The 16016-nt window shown below is 39.8% G+C and overlaps 1 non-coding gene across 1 annotated transcript; it reads left to right on the top strand.

The window, feature by feature from the left end:
• Positions 1–15520: 15520 nt before the first annotated feature.
• Positions 15521–15593, top strand: TRNAF-GAA (transfer RNA phenylalanine (anticodon GAA)). The gene has a single exon. It is a non-coding gene; the product is annotated as a tRNA-Phe (tRNA).
• Positions 15594–16016: the final 423 nt, after the last annotated feature.

Genomic DNA, 16016 nt, shown 5'->3' with positions numbered 1-16016 from the left:
CACTTCCCCTTGAACACAGATGTCAGTAGTCAGATGACATTGCTTACCTACTCATGCCAAATATATCTGGGTAATATAGTGCTAGTACATTCAGAGTTAAAAAAACAACTACCTAACCTGGATCCCAAAAATGCTATTTACCCATTGCACCAGTTAATTGCGGAATGATACAGGATTCCTTAAAACATATCTCACCATATGAGGTTAAAAATCCAGGTCCTGCATCTATTTTGTTAAATGGTTTAAATTAAAGTATGAAGACCACAGCTATAAGCAGGCTGAAATAGCTAAGTTGGGAGAGCGTTAGACTGAAGATCTAAAGGTCCCTGGTTCAATCCCGGTTGTCGGCACAGTTGAGAGGTTCCTTGCTTCTAACAAAATAGGTCTTGGAATCAGCTGTAGTACTTTTTTCTCTATCAACATTTTTATCAACTGATCTACAAAATGATCAATTCAACATAGACTTTGCTTTCTGTCCTCCTTTTAAACTTTCTTCCACCTATCTTGCCTTCAGGTTTGACTATGAATGTTTTCCATTTCGTCCTTTTTTGTAAAGTAAACTCTTGTCTGCATCACATTCCACTTCCCCTTGAACACAGATGTCAGTAGTCAGATGACATTGCTTACCTACTCATGCCAAATATATCTGGGTAATATAGTGCTAGTCCATTCAGAGTTAAAAAAACAACTACCTAACCTGGATCCCAAAAATGCTATTTACCCATTGCACCAGTTAACTGGGGAATGATACAGGACTCCTTAAAACATATCTCTACCATATGAGGTTAAAAATCCAGGTCCTGCATCTATTTTGTTAAATGGTTCAAATTAAAGTATGAAGACCCCAGCTGTCAGAAGGCCGAAATAGCTCAGTTGGGAGAGCGTTAGACTGAAGATCTAAAGGTCCCTGGTTCAATCCTGGGTTTCGCCACAGTTGAGAGGTTCCTTGCTTCTAACAAAATAGGTCTTGGAATCAGCTGTAGTTCTTTTTCTCTATTCATCAAATTTTTTCCAACTGATCTACAACACAATCAATTTAACATAGACTTTGCTTTATGTCCTCCTTCTAAACTTGCTTCCACCTCTCTTACCTTCAGGTTTGACAATGAATATTTCCCATTTCATGCTTTTTTGTAAAGTAAACTCTTGTCTGCATTACCTTCCACTTCCCCTTGAACACAGATGTCAGTAGTCAGATGACATTGCTTACCTACTCATGCCAAATATATCTGGGTAATATAGTGCTAGTACATTCAGAGTTAAAAAAACAACTACCTAACCTGGATCCCAAAAATGCTATTTACCCATTGCACCAGTTAATTGCGGAATGATACAGGACTCCTTAAAACATATCTCTACCATATGAGGTTAAAAATCCAGGTCCTGCATCTATTTTGTTAAATGGTTTAAATTAAAGTATGAAGATAACAGCTATAAGCAGGCCGAAATAGCTCAGTTGGGAGTGCGTTAGACTGAAGATCTAAAGGTCCCTGGTTCAATCCTGGGTTTCGGCACAGTTGGGAGGTTCCTTGCTTCTAACAAAATAGGTCTTGGAATCAGCTGTAGTACTTTTTTCTCTATTAACATTTTTATCAACTGATCTACAAAATGATCAATTCAACATAGACTTTGCTTTCTGTCCTCCTTTTAAACTTTCTTCCACCTATCTTGCCTTCAGGTTTGACAATGAATGTTTCCCATTTCGTCCTTTTTTGTAAAGTAAACTCTTGTCTGCATCACATTCCACTTCCCCTTGAACAAAGATGTCAGTAGTCAGATGACCTTGCTTACCTACTCATGCCAAATATATCTAGGTAATATAGTGCTAGTCCATTCAGAGTTAAAAAAACAACTACCTAACCTGGATCCCAAAAATGCTATTTACCGATTGCACCAGTTAACTGGGGAATGATACAGGACTCCTCCAAACATATCTATACCATATGAGGTTAAAAATCCAGGTCCTGCATCTATTTTGTTAAATGGTTCAAATTAAAGTATGAAGACCCCAGCTATCAGAAGGCCGAAATAGCTCAGTTGGGAAGGCCGAAATAGCTCAGTTGGGAGAGCGTTAGACTGAAGATCTAAAGGTCCCTGGTTCAATCCCGGGTTTCGTCACAGTTGAGAGGTTCCGTGCTTCTAACAAAATAGGTTTTGGAATCAGCTGTAGTACTTTTTCTCTATTCATCAAATTTTTTCCAACTGATCTACAACACAATCAATTTAACATAGACTTTGCTTTATATCCTCCTTCTAAACTTGCTTCCACCTCTCTTACCTTCAGGTTTGACAATGAATATTTCCCATTTCATGCTTTTTTGTAAAGTAAACTCTTGTCTGCATTACCTTCCACTTCCCCTTGAACACAGATGTCAGTAGTCAGATGACATTGCTTACCTACTCATGCCAAATATATCTGGGTAATATAGTGCTAGTCCATTCAGAGTTAAAAAAAACAACTACCTAACCTGGATCCCAAAAATGCTATTTACCCATTGCACCAGTTAATTGCGGAATGATACAGGACTCCTTAAAACATATCTCTACCATATGAGGTTAAAAATCCAGGTCCTCCATCTATTTTGTTAAATGGTTTAAATTAAAGTATGAAGACCACAGCTATAAGCAGGCTGAAAAAGCTAAGTTGGGAGAGCGTTAGACTGAAGATCTAAAGGTCCCTGGTTCAATCCCGGGTTTTGGCACAGTTGAGAGGTTCCTTGCTTCTAACAAAATAGGTCTTGGAATCAGCTGTAGTACTTTTTTCTCTATTAACATTTTTATCAACTGATCTACAAAATGATCAATTCAACATAGACTTTGCTTTCTGTCCTCCTTTTAAACTTTCTTCCACCTATCTTGCCTTCAGGTTTGACTATGAATGTTTCCCATTTCGTCCTTTTTTGTAAAGTAAACTCTTGTCTGCATCACATTCCACTTCCCCTTGAACACAGATGTCAGTAGTCAGATGACATTGCTTACCTACTCATGCCAAATATATCTGGGTAATATAGTGCTAGTCCATTCAGAGTTAAAAAAACAACTACCTAACCTGGATCCCAAAAATGCTATTTACCCATTGCACCAGTTAACTGGGGAATGATACGGGACTCCTTAAAACATATCTCTACCATATGAGGTTACAAATCCAGGTCCTGCATCTATTTTGTTAAATGGTTCAAATTAAAGTATGAAGACCCCAGCAATAAGAAGACCGAAATAGCTCAGTTGGGAGAACGTTAGACTGAAGATCTAAAGGTCCCTGGTTCAATCCCGGGTTTCGGCACAGTCGAGAGGTTCCTTGCTTCTAACAAAATAGGTCTTGGAATCAGCTGTAGTACTTTTTCTCTATTCATCAAATTTTTTCCAACTGATCTACAACACAATCAATTTAACATAGACTTTGCTTTATGTCCTCCTTCTAAACTTGCTTCCACCTCTCTTACCTTCAGGTTTGACAATGAATATTTCCCATTTCATGCTTTTTTGTAAAGTAAACTCTTGTCTGCATTACCTTCCACTTCCCCTTGAACACAGATGTCAGTAGTCAGCTGACATTGCTTACCTACTCATGCATAATATATCTGGATAATATAGTGCTAGCCCATTCAGAGTTAAAAAAACAACTACCTAACCTGGATCCCAAAAATGCTGTTTACCCATTGCACCAGTTAACTGGGGAATGATACAGGACTCCTTAAAACATATCTCTACCATATGAGGTTAAAAATCCAGGTCCTGCATCTATTTTGTTAAATGGTTCAAATTAAAGTTTGAAGACACACAGACATCAGCAGGCCGAAATAGCTCATTTGGGAGAGTGTTAGACTGAAGATCTAAAGGTCCCTGGTTCAATCCAGGGTTTCGGCACTGTAGAGAGGTTCTTTGCTTCTAACAAAATAGGTCTTGGAATCAGCTGTATTCCTTTTTCTGTATTCATCAAATTTTTTCCAACTGATCTACAACACAATCAATTTAACATAGACTTTGCTTTCTGTCCTCCTTCTAGACTTGCTTCCACCTCTCTTGCCTTCAGGTTTTACTATGAATGTTTCCCATGTCATGCTTTTTTGTAAAGTAAACTCTTGTCTGCATTACCTTCCACTTCCCCTTGAACACAGATGTCAGTAGTCAGATGACATTGCTTACCTACTCATGCCAAATATATCTGGGTAATATAGTGCTAGTACATTCAGAGTTAAAAAAACAACTACCTAACCTGGATCCCAAAAATGCTATTTGCCCATTGCACCAGTTAATTGCGGAATGATACAGGACTCCTTAAAACATATCTCTACCATATGAGGTTAAAAATCCAGGTCCTGCATCTATTTTGTTAAATGGTTTAAATTAAAGTATGAAGACCACAGCTATAAGCAGGCCGCAATATCTCAGTTGGGAGGTTACAAATCCAGGTCCTGCATCTATTTTGTTAAATGGTTCAAATTAAAGTATGAAGACCCCAGCTATCAGAAGGCCGAAATAGCTCAGTTGGGAGAACGTTAGACTGAAGATCTAAAGGTCCCTGGTTCAATCCCGGGTTTCGGCACAGTCGAGAGGTTCCTTGCTTCTAACAAAATAGGTCTTGGAATCAGCTGTAGTACTTTTTCTCTATTCATCAAATTTTTTCCAACTGATCTACAACACAATCAATTTAACATAGACTTTGCTTTATGTCCTCCTTCTAAACTTGCTTCCACCTCTCTTACCTTCAGGTTTGACAATGAATATTTCCCATTTCATGCTTTTTTGTAAAGTAAACTCTTGTCTGCATTACCTTCCACTTCCCCTTGAACACAGATGTCAGTAGTCAGCTGACATTGCTTACCTACTCATGCATAATATATCTGGATAATATAGTGCTAGCCCATATAAGGAGTCCCGTATCATTCCCCAGTTAACTGGTGCAATGGGTAAATAGCATTTTTGGGATCCAGGTTAGGTAGTTGTTTTTTTAACTCTGAATGGACTAGCACTATATTACCCAGATATATTTGGCATGAGTAGGTAAGCAATGTCATCTGACTACTGACATCTGTGTTCAAGGGGAAGTGGAATGTGATGCAGACAAGAGTTTACTTTACAAAAAAGGACGAAATGGGAAACATTCATAGTCAAACCTGAAGGCAAGATAGATGGAAGAAAGTTTAAAAGGAGGACAGAAAGCAAAGTCTATGTTGAATTGATCATTTTGTAGATCAGTTGATAAAAATGTTAATAGAGAAAAAAGTACTACAGCTGATTCCAAGACCTATTTTGTTAGAAGCAAGGAACCTCTCAACTGTGCCGAAACCCGGGATTGAACCAGGGACCTTTAGATCTTCAGTCTAACGCTCTCCCAACTTAGCTTTTTCAGCCTGCTTATAGCTGTGGTCTTCATACTTTAATTTAAACCATTTAACAAAATAGATGCAGGACCTGGATTTTTAACCTCATATGGTAGAGATATGTTTTAAGGAGTCCTGTATCAGTCTTATTTGATGCTTTTAAAATTGGAGGACGATGAACTTATATTTAGGACAAGTTGTTTTTTAAAAGTCATTTTTAATGTACGTAGAAGTATGGAAAACCCTTGAATTATTAATGATTATTGTTCCTCTCTTGCACTTTTGAAATGCGTGACTTAGTAAATGCCCTAATAATGTATTTTATAGTGTCTATTGTACCTTTGTAGTTGTAATTGTAAATGTCAAATTGTTTTTTAAAGTGTGCTTTTATGGATTTTTGAAATCCGAATAAAGATTTTTGAAATTGAAAAAATTGAAAATTGAGTAGGTAAGCAATGTCATCTGACTACTGACATCTGTGTTCAAGGGGAAGTGGATGGTAATGCAGACAAGAGTTTACTTGCCATTTTTTTTTCCCCTTTTCCCCCCCCCCTCTTTTTTTTACACCTTTAAACTGTTTTAACTCCTGAGAACATTCAATAACACAACACAATCTCAAACCTTTGAAATTTATGCTTTGCCCTTAGCCGCACATATTAGCACTGTTATACCACCCTAGAACTAGTCTGATTTAGAAGTGCTAATTGAGCATAAGCTCAATCTATACTGAGTTTAAGAAGTCCCGAGCTTTGATTTCTGAGGGAAAATAGAAAGTCTTTCCCTGATGAATAACTTTAAGTTGAGCTGGGTTAATGAGATACACCTGTATTTTTTTGTCCTGAAATGGCTTGATTAACTGTCTTAATCTCCATCGCCGTTCCACCATAGTGTGGCAAAAATCCGGCCTTACAAAGAAAGAGCCACGCTCAAAAGCCCTCTTAGAATCTGGTCTGGCTTTTTCTGCAATAGATTGGCGCAGAAAGAAGTTTCCTATATATATCAGGATTGCTCTGGGCTTATCATCTGCTCTAGCATTCTGCCTCATCCTGAATGGTATGCGATGTGCTCTCTGGATTTCAGTAGTCCAGTTCCACCCTGCGACATCTGGGAATGCTTTCTCGAATATTTTAACAATAAAAGCCTTAGCGTCCTGTCCTTCACAACCTTCCGGAATCCCTAAAACTCGAAGGTTGTTTCTTCTTAGTCTGTTTTCCAAATCCTCCAGCTTCCACTGGACGTCCTGTGCCTGTGTATCTAGGGATTCCACTTTTCTTGTTGCGGTTGCCACCTCAGCTTCAGTAGAGACGATTCTCTCTTCCAGATTTAAAACCCTATCTCCCATGTTCTCGCAAGCTTTTGAAAGCTTCCTGACCACCCCTTTCATTTTCCTCATGGTAGCCTGGGCCTTGAGGCTGTCGGATCTGGTCTCCTCACGATGTGCTGTGATACCCTGATGGATCGATTCCATCATTAACATCATTGAGTTCATTGAGGGTTGTGTGATGTCCTGTGATGTTGATAAGGGCACCTGATCCTGCAAGGGATCTGCCGCCTGGTTTAGGTTACCCTGTAGCAGAATCGTAGGGGAATGGTCCCATGTTAAGTCATCTTGACCTTTTTGAGAGTGCAATGTTTTAACTGTCTGTGGTGGCTCCCCTTCTGGGTCGCTTTCTGATTCTAAATTGCTACCATCGATGTCCGAGCTATTGAGCTCCTCTTCCTCATCATCAGCTGACCAGTCGGCCTCCTCAGTCACTGAGAAGAAACACTCGCTGGGGGTTTTCTCTTTCTCTTTTTCTTTCTCTTTCCCTCCATCCGTTAGGCCATTCCGGGTGACAGATTCGGCTCTCTGATCTTGATCTTGACCTGAGGTTTGGCCTAGAGTATAACCCTCCATGGGGCTAGCCGCTGCATTCTCTGCTAGTACACCACCTGTATCACCTGTGCCCTGAGAGTGATGTTGGCCTAGGTCTGAATCCGCCTGACAGACACTCACAATAATGTCGGCAGTTTGAGAGGGAATTTCATGATTAGGCACAGGCTCGATTAGACAGTCCGTTTCCTCTACTGAGGATGCTATTGCCATCTCCGTGACTGCGATAGAATTGTTGACGGGCTCTTTGCCTGCCAACTCACAGGTCCCAGATCTTTCGCCTCCAGGAGCCCTACTATCAGCATCAAAGTCCACTGTGGCCACGACAGCTGCATCTTGCCCTGATTCTTGCTCCAACCCGATGTTCCCATCAGTAAGTAGTGGTAATGGTGTTAACCCTGCCACAGACACCATCTCCGTATTTTTATTTTTCAATTTTTTCTTCTCTTTCTCTCTCTCCTTACGATTCATGAGCTCCACTACGCTCACTGATGCTGTAGCGGCAGCTGTGGCAGCAGCTTGTCTTGTCCTAGCTGCTGGGGGCCTCATATCCTTAGGAGTAAGCAGTACTGATACCAGTTGATTCTCTGTAGCCCTAGAGAATATCCCTGCTTTGCTTATTTCAGAGTCTATAGTTCCCTCTGCGGCAACAACTATTGGGCAACTAGCAGCCTCTGTATCCCTTGATTCCTTTGGAGTTGGTCTGATTTCGGCGTTTCGCCTGCTAGATACCGGCTTACCTCCTGGATTCAGCCTTGTGGTCATACACGTTGAAGGCTGCCACTCCGCTTGTTTCGTTCGTGCCTGCTGGTATCTCCGCTGCCTACCTCTGCACCTCACGGGCTCCGCGTTACACTTCCCGCCACCGCCGCTGTTGCTGTAGCTGGAGCCGCTCACCTGGTCAGTGTGGACCCGCCCCCTGCGTCCGTGAGCTCTGCGGGCTCTGCCGGCGTCCCTGCCGGCGTCCCTGCCGGCGAGCCTGATCCTGAAGAGAAGTGCCGCGGCAGCTCTCAGCACCTCGCAAGACAGCGCTTTCCGGTAAGAAGAAAAGAGCGGCATCGGGTTTCTAAATGTTTGCTCAAGAAAATCCTGATCGCTTTTCCTCTCCTCGCATTTTATCCGTACATGTTTTTTAGTTAGCGCTCAGTGGTATTCGCTTTTTCAAAGTAACCGCCACGTAAAGGAAAAGAGAATCCCTCTCTCAACCCAGAGCAGAGTGGAGCGCCTAATTTGTCGGGGTGTTTTCCTAGGATTCGTCCCGGCGGAGCCATCACTGCTTACACGCTGCAACTCAGCCGTGGGTCACGGCCGCCATCTTGCTCCCAACCGGATATAAAGCAAAGTCTATGTTAAATTGATTGTGTTGTAGATCAGTTGGAAAAAATGTGATGAATAGAGAAAAAGTACTACAGCTGATTCCAAAACCTATTTTGTTAGAAGCAAGGAACCTCTCAACTGTGACGAAACCCGGGATTGAACCAGGGACCTTTAGATCTTCAGTCTAACGCTCTCCCAACTGAGCTATTTTGGCCTTCCCAACTGAGCTATTTCGGCCTTCTGATAGCTGGGGTCTTCATACTTTAATTTGAACCATTTAACAAAATAGATGCAGGACCTGGATTTTTAACCTCATATGGTAGAGATATGTTTGGAGGAGTCCTGTATCATTCCCCAGTTAACTGGTGCAATCGGTAAATAGCATTTTTGGGATCCAGGTTAGGTAGTTGTTTTTTTAACTCTGAATGGACTAGCACTATATTACCTAGATATATTTGGCATGAGTAGGTAAGCAATGTCATCTGACTACTGACATCTGTGTTCAAGGGGAAGTGGAATGTGATGCAGACAAGAGTTTACTTTACAAAAAAGGACGAAATGGGAAACATTCATTGTCAAACCTGAAGGCAAGATAGGTGGAAGAAAGTTTAAAAGGAGGACAGAAAGCAAAGTCTATGTTGAATTGATCATTTTGTAGATCAGTTGATAAAATGTTAATAGAGAAAAAAGTACTACAGCTGATTCCAAGACCTATTTTGTTAGAAGCAAGGAACCTCTCAACTGTGCCGAAACCCAGGATTGAACCAGGGACCTTTAGATCTTCAGTCTAACACTCTCCCAACTGAGATATTGCGGCCTGCTTATAGCTGTGGTCTTCATACTTTAATTTAAACCATTTAACAAAATAGATGCAGGACCTGGATTTCTAACCTCATATCTCTACCATATGAGGTTAAAAATCCAGGTCAGGTAGTTGTTTTTTTAACTCTGAATGTACTAGCACTATATTACCCAGATATATTTGGCATGAGTAGGTAAGCAATGTCATCTGACTACTGACATCTGTGTTCAAGGGGAAGTGGAAGGTAATGCAGACAAGAGTTTACTTTACAAAAAAGCATGACATGGGAAACATTCATAGTAAAACCTGAAGGCAAGAGAGGTGGAAGCAAGTCTAGAAGGAGGACAGAAAGCAAAGTCTATGTTAAATTGATTGTGTTGTAGATCAGTTGGAAAAAATTTGATGAATACAGAAAAAGGACTACAGCTGATTCCAAGACCTATTTTGTTAGAAGCAAAGAACCTCTCAACAGTGCCGAAACCCTGGATTGAACCAGGGACCTTTAGATCTTCAGTCTAACACTCTCCCAAATGAGCTATTTCGGCCTGCTGATGTCTGTGTGTCTTCATACTTTAATTTGAACCATTTAACAAAATAGATGCAGGACCTGGATTTTTAACCTCATATGGTAGAGATATGTTTTAAGGAGTCCTGTATCATTCCCCAGTTAACTGGTGCAATGAGTAAACAGCATTTTTGGGATCCAGGTTAGGTAGTGAAGTTCTAAAGGTCCCTGGTTCAATCCTGGGTTTCGGCACAGTTGAGAGGTTCCTTGCTTCTAACAAAATAGGTCTTGGAATCAGCTGTAGTTCTTTTTCTCTATTCATCAAATTTTTTCCAACTGATCTACAACACAATCAATTTAACATAGACTTTGCTTTATGTCCTCCTTCTAAACTTGCTTCCACCTCTCTTACCTTCAGGTTTGACAATGAATATTTCCCATTTCATGCTTTTTTGTAAAGTAAACTCTTGTCTGCATTACCTTCCACTTCCCCTTGAACACAGATGTCAGTAGTCAGATGACATTGCTTACCTACTCATGCCAAATATATCTGGGTAATATAGTGCTAGTACATTCAGAGTTAAAAAAACAACTACCTAACCTGGATCCCAAAAATGCTATTTACCCATTGCACCAGTTAATTGCGGAATGATACAGGACTCCTTAAAACATATCTCTACCATATGAGGTTAAAAATCCAGGTCCTGCATCTATTTTGTTAAATGGTTTAAATTAAAGTATGAAGACCACAGCTATAAGCAGGCCGCAATATCTCAGTTGGGAGAGTGTTAGACTGAAGATCTAAAGGTCCCTGGTTCAATCCAGGGTTTCGGCACAGTTGAGAGGTTCCTTGCTTCTAACAAAATAGGTCTTGGAATCAGCTGTAGTACTTTTTTCTCTATTAACATTTTTATCAACTGATCTACAAAATGATCAATTCAACATAGACTTTGCTTTCTGTCCTCCTTTTAAACTTTCTTCCACCTATCTTGCCTTCAGGTTTGACAATGAATGTTTCCCATTTTGTCCTTTTTTGTAAAGTAAACTCTTGTCTGCATCACATTCCACTTCCCCTTGAACACAGATGTCAGTAGTCAGATGACATTGCTTACCTACTCATGCCAAATATATCTAGGTAATATAGTGCTAGTCCATTCAGAGTTAAAAAAACAACTACCTAACCTGGATCCCAAAAATGCTATTTACCGATTGCACCAGTTAACTGGGGAATGATACAGGACTCCTCCAAACATATCTCTACCATATGAGGTTAAAAATCCAGGTCCTGCATCTATTTTGTTAAATGGTTCAAATTAAAGTATGAAGACCCCAACTATCAGAAGGCCGAAATAGCTCAGTTGGGAAGGCCAAAATAGCTCAGTTGGGAGAGCGTTAGACTGAAAATCTAAAGGTCCCTGGTTCAAACCCGGGTTTCGTCACAGTTGAGAGGTTCCTTGCTTCTAACAAAATAGGTTTTGGAATCAGCTGTAGTACTTTTTCTCTATTCATCAAATTTTTTCCAACTGATCTACAACACAATCAATTTAACATAGACTTTGCTTTATGTCCTCCTTCTAAACTTGCTTCCACCTCTCTTACCTTCAGGTTTGACAATGAATATTTCCCATTTCATGCTTTTTTGTAAAGTAAACTCTTGTCTGCATTACCTTCCACTTCCCCTTGAACACAGATGTCAGTAGTCAGCTGACATTGCTTACCTACTCATGCATAATATATCTGGATAATATAGTGCTAGCCCATTCAGAGTTAAAAAAACAACTACCTAACCTGGATCCCAAAAATGCTGTTTACCCATTGCACCAGTTAACTGGGGAATGATACAGGACTCCTTAAAACATATCTCTACCATATGAGGTTAAAAATCCAGGTCCTGCATCTATTTTGTTAAATGGTTCAAATTAAAGTATGAAGACCACAGATATCAGCAGGCCGAAATAGCTCATTTGGGAGAGTGTTAGACTGAAGATCTAAAGGTCCCTGGTTCAATCCAGGGTTTCGGCACTGTTGAGAGGTTCTTTGCTTCTAACAAAATAGGTCTTGGAATCAGCTGTAGTCCTTTTTCTGTATTCATCAAATTTTTTCCAACTGATCTACAACACAATCAATTTAACATAGACTTTGCTTTCTGTCCTCCTTCTAGACTTGCTTCCACCTCTCTTGCCTTCAGGTTTTACTATGAATGTTTCCCATGTCATGCTTTTTTGTAAAGTAAACTCTTGTCTGCATTACCTTCCACTTCCCCTTGAACACAGATGTCAGTAGTCAGATGACATTGCTTACCTACTCATGCCAAATATATCTGGGTAATATAGTGCTAGTACATTCAGAGTTAAAAAAACAACTACCTAGAAGCTCTGATTTGCTTAATACCTAAACCAGATAAAGATCACACCCTTTGTAAGAACTACCGCCCCATATCACTAGTAAACACTGATTATAAAATTTTCGCCAAAATTATAGCTCTCCGACTAGATCCCTTATTACCTGAACTTATAGGTCCTGAACAATCCGGTTTCGTCAAGGGTCGCCTATCATCAGACAATTCTCGTGTCTTCTTTAATATCCTGAGTAAAGCTCCATCCCTTTCCTCCCCCCTTGCTGCTATCTCCCTTGACGCTGAAAAAGCATTCGACAGAATAGGTTGGGACTTTATGTTCCAAGCTCTCCATTGGTTTGGCTTCCCCCCTAAATTCATTTCTCTAATTTCTCTACTATACTCTAGCCCCCATGCTTCAATCTTTGCAAATGGTATGATTTCCGATTACTTTCCTCTCCAAAGAGGGGTTCGTCAAGGATGCCCACTGTCTCCTTTATTATTTATTATAGCCCTAGAACCCTTTCTAACTAAGATCAGACTTGATGACACGATTACTGGTTTCCATTATGGTACTCGGAAACAAGCTAAACTTTCTGTATATGCTGATGACATTTTATTTTATTGCTCAAATCCTCAAACAACTCTACCTTCCTTCCTTAGTCAAGTTTCTTCTTTCTCTACCGTCTCAGGTTACCGTCTTAACATTGATAAATGTGAAATTTTGCCTTTAAATCCCCTTTGCCAAAAACATCTCTTTGACTCTTCTGGTTTTTCCTGGCAACCCACAAAGATTAAATACTTAGGTATCTGGTTTGCCCCCCGTATTCCAGACACTCTTAAATTTAATTTCGAATCTCTTTCTCACAAAATCAATACATCAATAACACGTTGGAATCCTCTATTCCTTTCTTGGTGGGGCCGACTAGATTCCATCAAAATGATGTTAGCACCCCTAATCCTCTATTCTGTTTCCATGATTCCCATTCGTATTCCAGATCAGTACTTCAAATCGATAGACTCCCTTCTATTAAAATTTTTATGGAAAGGCAAAAAATCTCGGATTTCGCTCTCCTCCCTGAAAAAAGACAAATCCCTTGGTGGTGTCAAATTCCCCCATTTTAAGTCATATCATAACGCATTTTCATTAAAACAATCCATGAAATGGCTCTCTTCAGATCTCCCTCTCATCCCTCCACTATGGCTCACATTGGAATCTTCTCTTCTGCATCCTTACGATTTTCGAGAAGTTCTATCCTTTACCTCTAGGGTGTCATCCATATGTTCCCCCATCATCTCTCACTCTTGCTCTCTTCTTCGTCCATATTTATTATCCACTTACCCATCTGCCTCCTCCACCCATGCTCAACCTATCTGGCATAATAAATGCCTCAAAATTCGCAACCGTTCCTTATATTGGAAATCCTGGCATTCCCTTGGTTTAAAATGGATCTCGCAACTTCTCTCGGACAATCAGCCTCTCTCTTTCCAAGATCTACAAACCCAATTCTCGCTACCTGCCTCTTCCCGTAAACAATATTTATCGATTCTTCCATCCCTTACTCAATATCTTTCTTCACTCCCAACCTCTAACTCTATCCCTACCACTTATCTATCGATTTCTAATGCTATTGATCAATCTCTTTCTGCATCTTTTATTTATAAATCTCTACAATCCTCTGTTGATCGTTCAAAATCTAAAGTTGAGTTGGCTTGGGAAGAAGATCTCTCTCACACATGGTCCACCATTTTATGGAACAAAATCTGGTCCAAGATCCATAGCACATCCAGAGCTGCAAATACCACACAAACCTTATTCTTTATTTATAATCGTTTACTATTCACTCCGTTGCTCCTGTCTTCCTTTTCCCCAGACATTCCAGCTACTTGTTGGTCTTGCACATCCATTTCAGCTGATTTGAAACACATGCTATTTGAATGTCCCCCTATATTACGTTTCTGGCACTTAGTTTGGTCCCAGTTACAAAAATTTTTCAAATTTACGGTTTCATTCTCCATTTCACACATTTTCTTAGGTTCCCTATCTCCCACCTTTGTTGAGTCCAGCTCCAACCATAAATTACTTGACTTATGCATAGCCATTGCCTTCCACCATATTACATCGCATTGGAAGCAAGCTAAGGATGTTTCTTTTACTGCATGGTGGAATGCAGTGTGCTTTAATCACCGACTTGACACTAACTTTGTCTCTCCTATCTCCTTAGCAATCAAACGTGATCTCTTATGGCTTCCCCTCACTGATTATCTATCCTCAGTTGCTAAACCTCCTCCTCCACTTCCAATTCGTACGGTTGAAGTTTGTAAACCTCCATAAATGCATTACCTTAAGTTATTCAATTTTCATATTGTTATTTACAGCAAATGTTTTATCATATTTTTAATCTATTTTCATATTTTAAGATGTCTCCTCACCCTCCTATGTTCCTCATTCTCATTGCTTATTTATTCATATTTTATACTTCAGTTTTCTAAATGTAATTCGATAATATGTAAGATTACTCTCATTTTCTCATAACTTTTGATTGTTTCTTCATTTTCTGTCTTTGTTTCTTTATATTTCAATAAACTTCAAACTTAAAAAAAAAAAAACAACTACCTAACCTGGATCCCAAAAATGCTATTTGCCCATTGCACCAGTTAATTGCGGAATGATACAGGACTCCTTAAAACATATCTCTACCATATGAGGTTAAAAATCCAGGTCCTGCATCTATTTTGTTAAATGGTTTAAATTAAAGTATGAAGACCACAGCTATAAGCAGGCCGCAATAGCTCAGTTGGGAGAGCGTTAGACTGAAGATCTAAAGGTCCCTGGTTCAATCCTGGGTTTCGGCACAGTTGAGAGGTTCCTTGCTTCTAACAAAATAGGTCTTGGAATCAGCTGTAGTACTTTTTTCTCTATCAACATTTTTATCAACTGATCTACAAAATGATCAATTCAACATAGACTTTGCTTTCTGTCCTCCTTTTAAACTTTCTTCCACCTATCTTGCCTTCAGGTTTGACAATGAATGTTTCCCATTTCGTCCTTTTTTGTAAAGTAAACTCTTGTCTGCATCACATTCCACTTCCCCTTGAACACAGATGTCAGTAGTCAGATGACATTGCTTACCTACTCATGCCAAATATATCTAGGTAATATAGTGCTAGTCCATTCAGAGTTAAAAAAACAACTACCTAACCTGGATCCCAAAAATGTTATTTACCCATTGCACCAGTTAACTGGGGAATGATACAGGACTCCTTAAAACATATCTCTACCATATGAGGTTAAAAATCCAGGTCCTGCATCTATTTTGTTAAATGGTTTAAATTAAAGTATGAAGACCCCAGCTATCAGAAGGCCGAAATAGCTCAGTTGGGAGAGCGTTAGACTGAAGATCTAAAGGTCCCTGGTTCAATCCCGGGTTTCGGCACAGTTGAGAGGTTCCTTGCTTCTAACAAAATAGGTCTTGGAATCAGCTGTAGTACTTTTTCTCTATTCATCAAATTTTTTCCAACTGATCTTCAACACAATCAATTTAACATAGACTTTGCTTTATGTCCTCCTTCTAAACTTGCTTCCACCTCTCTTACCTTCAGGTTTAACAATGAATATTTCCCATTTCATGCTTTTTTGTAAAGTAAACTCTTGTCTGCATTACCTTCCACTTCCCCTTGAACACAGATGTCAGTAGTCAGATGACATTGCTTACCTACTCATGCCAAATATATCTGGGTAATATAGTGCTAGTCCATTCAGAGTTAAAAAAACAACTACCTAACCTGGATCCCAAAAATGCTATTTACCCATTGCACCAGTTAACTGAGGAATGATACAGGACTCCTTAAAACATATC

Source organism: Lissotriton vulgaris, chromosome 8 (genome assembly GCF_964263255.1).
Source record: "Lissotriton vulgaris chromosome 8, aLisVul1.2, whole genome shotgun sequence".
NCBI classification, from domain to species: Eukaryota; Metazoa; Chordata; class Amphibia; order Caudata; family Salamandridae; genus Lissotriton; species Lissotriton vulgaris.
Note: the sequence above shows the minus strand (reverse complement) of the source record. Positions and strands in the feature narration are given on the sequence as shown.